The sequence below is a fragment of the Meles meles genome, chromosome 1, assembly GCF_922984935.1.
Source record: "Meles meles chromosome 1, mMelMel3.1 paternal haplotype, whole genome shotgun sequence".
Lineage (NCBI taxonomy): Eukaryota > Metazoa > Chordata > Mammalia > Carnivora > Mustelidae > Meles > Meles meles.
In genome coordinates, this window is record NC_060066.1 from 107,024,288 (window position 1) to 107,031,843 (window position 7,556).

Sequence of the window (7,556 nt, forward strand, 5' to 3'; positions counted from 1 at the left end):
AAAGAAAGAAAGAAAGAAAGAAAGAAAGAAAGAAAGAAAGAAAGAAAGAAAGAAAAAGATGTGGTGATTTCTACTGGCCTTTGCCTGGCTGCAGTCCTCTCCTATTTCTTGCTTCTTCCCTGTCCTATTTCTTGCTCAATAAATTCCCACTGATTGAAAGTATATCATCCATTGGCCTTTCACTTGGGCATTTGTCCATCATCTTGCCATCTTTAAAACCCTCCTTTAAAGGGCAAGACAGTGTTATGTTAATCTCCTGGCTATCACCCTCACCCTTGGCTCAGTGTTTGGTCAGCAGCATGACTGGCAGCAAAGCACTGCTGAGGTCAACACAGAACAGCTTCTGGAGCTGCTGGGTCTAGAGGGAAAGAGGCTGCAAGGGGAGAGGAGTGGGTATTAAAGCCCCTAGATTAAGAGTGAGGACGCTGGATGCAGATCCCTAGGTTTAAATCCCACCTTCATTTTTTACTTACCAATGACCCCTGGTAATTGACTTCACTTTCTAAGTTTCAGCTCCCTCATCCATAAAATGTGATAATAATAGCAGTTATCTTAGGACAAAATGTAACTTATATTAAGTGCTTACCATATGTCAGGCACATTTCCAAGCACAAAGCCTACACCCTACACTCTAACTGTACTCACAGTTTGCTGTGAAGATTGAATGAGATTCTATGAAGTACGAATGAAGTACAAAATTCTAGGACATTTTGTCCTTGGCATGATTTGTCTGACCCTCCCAAGTTGTTAGAAAATGTTTACTATACATGTGAGTTATTATTTTTGTCAGTGCTTTCCTGGCTCTTTCATCCCTTGGCTTGCTGGATCTCTCCCTGCTCCCCTCACCAGATCTTGGCCCTGAAATCTCACTTCTCCATATCATTTTTTTCTGCCTTCCAGCCAGAGTTCCTGATGGAGTTCACAGGAATATGAGACAAGTGGACCATTCAGTGGTTTATCTGTGAAAGCCTGCAGAATCTGTATGCCTGCATATTATATCAGGTCAGGGAATTCTACGTGTCAGCAGTTTAACTTCACTTGGACCCCCCTCTCTGTTTTTCATGTGAAGTCTTCTTTTTCTGTCTTTTTCTATCTGTCTGTGTAATTCTTGTTGAATAAATAGCCCTCACAGGATAAAGTAAGAAAGCAACTCTATTTCTCCCATTGGTGCCTCTTACAACCCTCTCTGTGGGGCTAGCTCTTCCCCTCCTCCTGGGATGGAATCTCTAGCATATGCTAGACTTTTAGGATCATGCTTAAACGATAAGTTCTCTAGTCACTTCTATTTATTCTAAACAATGTTATTTCAGTGGCTAGAAGGTATATTTCCTTGAACATTGGATTTCCTTCTCTTTCTCTCTGGGACCAGAAAGGAAAACATTTCTGCTTGCTTTTTTGAGTTTCTCCTCTTCTTCCTTCATTTGCCCAAATGCCCCTGGTTTCAGGAAAGGGTCTGCAGAGGGAAGAGGCAGAAGGGACATGGAAGTCCTTATCTGAATGATATTGTTCTGGTGTCCTGATACTTAGGAGGTTTCTGAGCTTCGCAGGTGGTTAAAGCTGACTTTTTTCTCTTGTGGGGAATTTGAATATGTTCTTCAGGGGATCCTATCACCCCTCACTGTGGTGTTGAACATAGTGTTGAGTATGTATAACTCCTACAGCGCCTAGGCATTTGACATCTCCCCTCCAGCTTCTCTCTGCTGCAATTACCTTCCCTTTAGGCAGCCCTCTTGGATAGGATTTCACATGGCAGAGAGAGCCAGCTCTCCCTTTCTTGTAGGTAGGCCATATGTGGTGCATGGGAAACACTCATGATCCTCCCCTTTCTTTCTTCAATTACTCTTAGTGATGTTTTCCTGATGTTTATGCACTTTTGCTCATTCACTGTGTATTAGGAAATCTATGGCATCTTCATGGACGTGGTTCTGTGTTGACCCAGTTTGACCTTACTGCAGTTATTTGACACTCTTATAGTCCCTTTTTCACCCCTCTCACTTGGGTTCCTCTAATACCTGGATGATGGCTCATTTCTCTGGCCTCATCTACCCTCCTCCATGACTTCCTCCTTCTCTGCTCAGTCCTTTCAACTCCACCTGACTTCATTCACCTGACACATTGCTGCTGACCTCTTTCTCTACCAATGTTTTCTACCACCTCTACAACAAATCCAAAGCCCACACTCTTCCCTTTTCTCCAGGCCTAAATATTAACATTCATTGGATATTCTTTGGCACCTCAAACTGATTTCACACAATCAGAATTTGTCACCTTCTACATCCTTTTTTATATGCTGTCTTATTCTTTCCAAATCTGTGAGGGGTGTTCCCATATATTGAGACCTCCAGATCAAAAACCTAGGATCACCCCGCCTCCTACCTCCCACTCAGCCTTACTCTAAACGTGCTGGCAGCACCTGCCAGTTCTATCTCCCAAACTGCAGGCTCATGCCCCAGGCTGGTATTGGGACCCACATCTCCCTCCGGCCAGCCCCCCATCACCTTCATGATAACTGCTGTTGCTTCATTGAAGTTGTCATTGTCACAGGTGTCCCAAAGTGCCCCAGCTCTAATTCATCCTCTACAGCACTCTTACAGCTAATTTTAAAAGATAAACCCCAATTTTACCATCAAATTGAAGATAAGGCCCAAGGGTCTCAAAAGTTGAGTGTATAATATTTCATCTCATTTTTCTAAACTACTTATGGTTCCCAAAATGTGTTGGGGTTTCTTGACTCTATGCTTTTTTCTCCACCAGTCACATCCTCTTTCCTTCCATTCCTCTTTTCCTACCTCCCTCTTCTCTCCTTGAACTTCTAGGACATTTTGTCTTTGATATGATTTACCTGACTCTTCTAGGCTGTTAGTTGCCTGAGCCAGGCTCATTCTAAGATTTCATCCCCATTTAGCATATTTATTTCCCAATTTCTCTCCCTTAAATGATGGGCTAGTCTAGGAGATCAGGAAACACTTATTTTTATCTCTGTACTCCTAATCCCCAGCACATATCTCAGCATGTCTTGGTCACTCAGTGACTGATGCTTATAATCAATGAAGAAATGCAGTAATATTTCAGTAACTTTCCCAATGTTCTTCTCTTAAACTGGAATTCATTTCCCTTCTTGTCCGAATGATGTTTATTTTTCTTCTCACCTTCCAAGCTCATCTTGAAAACCCCACCTTCCATGCTGATGTCCCTAGGCCCTATATGGTTGTAGTTAAAAGATGCTATCTCTGAACATCCCCAGTGCATTCCCTACAGCTTGGTGCCCTCACCTGTTCTGCTGGGAGGCAAGGCCTATGTATACTTCTGTTTCCTGCCTCACAGAGTGCCTTGCTCCAGAGAAGGACCTTTTTATTCCTCTTTGCATCTTCAGTGCTGGCACAGGACTTGATAGATAATAGATGCTCAGTGAATGGGGAATGAATGAGTGGATATACAAGACAAAATCTAGCAGAGAGTTAAGAATAAAATAAACTAGGAGTGCCTGTGTGGCTCAGTTGGTTAAGCATCTGCCTTTGACTCAGGTTGTGTTCCCAGGGTCCTGGGATCAAGCCCCATATCAGGCTCCCTGCTCAGTGGAGAGCCTGCTTCTCCCTCTCCCTCTGCCTGCTGCTCTGCCTACTTGTGCTCTCTATCTCTCTGTCAAATAAACACATAAAATCTTAAAAAAAAAAAAGAACAAAATAAACTATTTGTTAGAGGAGGGAGATCTGGCTCCATGAAGGTGGAGATGATAATGAAGAGATCCGTCTCCAAAGGTCAGCTTCCATTGTCAGTATATCTATATCAGTCCAGAGACCCCGGGAGGCAGGCATCTTTGGGCCTATGGGCTAGAAATCCCAGACCACCCATATTTGTCCAGGATACAGCAAATAGAGATGGACTCACATGTCAAGTTCCAGCCTAGAGGGTCAATCTTCCCTTCTCTGGAACTAGTTCCTCCTTGCCCAGAACCCTTCCTCCTTCCACCCCCAACCCTCCCAAATCCCCTGCCTGGAGAGATCTGCTTCAGGAGTAAAGGCAAGATACAGGATAGGGTGGACCTGTAAGGGTAGCAGCTGTCATGGAGGCTGAGGCCGTGGGAAGGTGGGAGTCATTCCCTTGAACAGAGTTCCCCACTCCCTCTGCTGTGACCCATATTCTCCTCAAACTCTTCCCAAGGTTTTCCAACCAGCTTCTGTTTCCTGTGTGCTCCTATGACTCTGTCACCTTCCCATCTCCCTGCAAGGGGGAAAATTATGGGGTCTCACTGAGAGAGATGTCTGAATGGAGACAACAGAGTTGAAGAGAAGCCCCTTCGGCACACCGGGTACCTTCTGCATGGTTAATCTCTGTGCGTGCAATAAAACACTGGGGACCCATTTCCTTTCCTGAAAGTGGGATTGGAAAATCAGGAAATTCTGGGGAAATTTCAGATGATTTAGGACAGCTCTTGTTAATTCTGGAAACATCTTTGCTTTACAAGGTCTTCATATTTTTATTTTATTTTATATTTTTACTATGTTATGTTAGTCACCATACAGTACTTCATTAGTTTTTGATGTAGTGTTCCATGATTTGTTATTTGTGTATAACACCCAGCGCTTCATATTTTTAACATGGGAGGAGGGAGAGAACGGTTTTCCTAATGATCTTCTCACCACCAGGAGGCAACACTGGACCCGCAGCTGCTAGAAGAACCAGCTCTGATCAGAAGACAGAAAGGGAAGGAAGCACCCATCAGGCTACTCTGGTCTAATCCCTTGTTATAGGACCCATGGTGGGTTGCTTAACTGTCTATGGAAAACTAGGGGAGTGTGAAGGTTTTATACTTGGAGCACATGAGAGCTGGAATTTTGTGGGACTGTGTGGTGCTTAGTGGGGGAAGGAGGTGCAATGAGAAGAATTTAAGTGGTGGCCTCAGAGGCTGCATGTCTGCTTTGGTGGTCTCCCCGGGAGCACCATGGGCCTTGCACTGGTGGCACAAATGCTGGCTGGAGCCAGTGGGTAGTGCTCAGGGATCTGGGGAGGGTTGGGGAACCTTTCCTTCATTTCTGCTGTGATAGGACCTCTCTCACACTTCTAACAGAAGCCCTTCATTGGTGGGCTGGACACTCACAGTGGGACAATAATCATGAGGGACCAAGAGGGGAGGGGAGTGTCATTGCCTGCTCACACATTTTTTTACTCTTTTTACCCTTTGTGACTGCCATTCTATCCCCTGGAATTAGCCACAATCACAGGAACCACCACAGCCACATCTACCAGCAATTCAATTAAGAACATGGATCCTGTGCCTCTCTCCTGGATTGACTTATCCTTGTGTTTGTCCTGTTAGGTCCACTCCTAATAGCTGGAGGAATAGTGTCATCTGAATCTCTCAAGATGAGAGAGACAAAGATGGGGTAGAACCAGGACTTGGGACTGTGTAAACAATGCTTTAAAATTAAAAAAAAAAAAAAAAAAGGACTAGGAACCTGAGGAAGAGGATATTTGGGAAGGCAAGAAACCATTTATAGAATGCAGGTTAGTTTGCTATTGCTAATAACAAATCACACAAACAGAAGCTTAACCAACACATACTGACTACCTCATGGATCTCATGGTGCCCTTGGTTCCGAGGTGTGGTCATGGCTTAGCTGGGATCCCTGTTCAGGGTCTCACCAGGCTGAGATCAAGGTGATGGTTCCTGTGTTCCTTTCTGGAGCTTGGGCCCTCATCCTGAATTCAGATCCTCCCAGGTATAAGACTGAAGTCTTCAGCAGCTAGAAGGTACCCATAGCCCCCTGCCACCTGGCAGTCTCTGTCACAGCACTACTGAATTTATCAGACCCCAAGCTGGGGCTAATCGATGGTGGCTGGTAACACTGCTGCAGGGAGAATAGCAAAGCCTGGATTTGTGTGCTTTTCAGGGTGTAAATCCTGGACAATTTCAAGCTACCAATGTTTTAACAATAGGTTCCAAATTTCTAAATACTTAACAATCAGCTCTCCTGAGTGTCATCTCCAGCAGGCCACTAGACCTAGTTTAGGGGGTCCAGGACTCATGAGCCAAGTGCTCTTTATGCCCCTGCCCCCTGCCTCATCCTCCCACCTCCTGTTTTCTTCAGGAATTTTAAGCAGAGGGAATGAAGTTTCTTTTAGTTTTCTATATGCTGTAACAGATCACCATGAACTCAGTGGTTTGAAACAATGTGATTTTATCGTCTTAGAGTTCTAGAAGTCAGAGTTTAAAATTAAGATGTTGGCAGGGCTGTGTTTCCTTCTGGAACTTTCAAAGGAGAATCTGTTTTCTTGCCTTTTCTAGCTTCTAGAGGCTGCCTGAATTCCTTGGCCCATGGCCCCTTGTTCATATCACTCCTATATCTTGTTTCTATCATTACATTTCCTGTGACTCACTCTTGATCCTACTGACTCCCTCTTATAAGAAGCCACGTGAGTACGCTGGGCTCACCTGGATAATCCAGGATACTTTCCCCATCTCCATATCCTTCACTTCACCTTCATATTCCCACCTACAAAATCCCTTTAATCCTGTAAAGTAACGTATCCACAAATTCCCAGGATTAAGTTGTAGACATCTTTGGGAGACATCATTCAGCCATTCAGCCACAAGATTGTATCCATTCACAAACACACAGTCATTTAGAGGTCTGGTGGCTGTTCTGTTTTCTTGTCTCCCCCACAAAGTTTTGTGGTTTATATTTGCATCTCCCTAAAAAAACAGTAAAAAAACAGAGCTGTTACATGGCATCACACATTGTGGGCACCCACTCCTTGATGCTTCAGGGGAGTTTTAAAATTACCATGTTTCTTTTTTTTCTTTTTTTTTTTTTTAGCCATTCCTTGTATTAGAGCAAATCCCACAGTATCCAATATAGGGGAGGCATTTGGGCTTTCAATTAAAAATACATTATTTATCACTGTACACTATGGAGGTCACATGCTGTTCTGAATCTTTTCTGTTCATTTAGCATTGTAGCTGAAGGATGGTATAATTATCTAAACACAATTCAAAGGGAATATTTACTCTCCACTTCCTTGAGAGTCCTGCTGACCCCACAGCTCCTCAGCTGTCCCATCATTCCATCGTCAGTACTGCTCATCTCCTTTCCCTAGAGTGGGTTTCCTCTGGGAAGAAGGCTGAGGAGCTGAAAGTAGAGCCAATATTTGGGGCTAGTCAGTTGGGTTTGGAGACTGGGTGAGGGGTGTTTCTAAGGAGGACTTCCTCTTTTCCTGTGCTCTGTTTCCTTGTATAAGCCATTACTCCTGTTATGTAACTTTTTCCATTCCCCAGCTTCCCAAACCCTATCTATACCCATAATGGTCTGAGTAGTAACTGTACAAAAGTCAAGTTTCCTTAGGAATAATACTTTTAATGGATCAAACAGAGAGTCAAAAGCATGATTCCAGTGGGACTGGGGAAGGGACCACAGAGCCAGGGGTTGGTCCCAAGAAGGGTCTAACTAGCCATGAGAGATAGAGTGGAGGAGGTGTAAAGAAGACAGGAAACTTCAACAACTACCCTGGGGGATGTAGAAGAGGAGAGTATCTTCTCACGTGAATTTTAACATCAG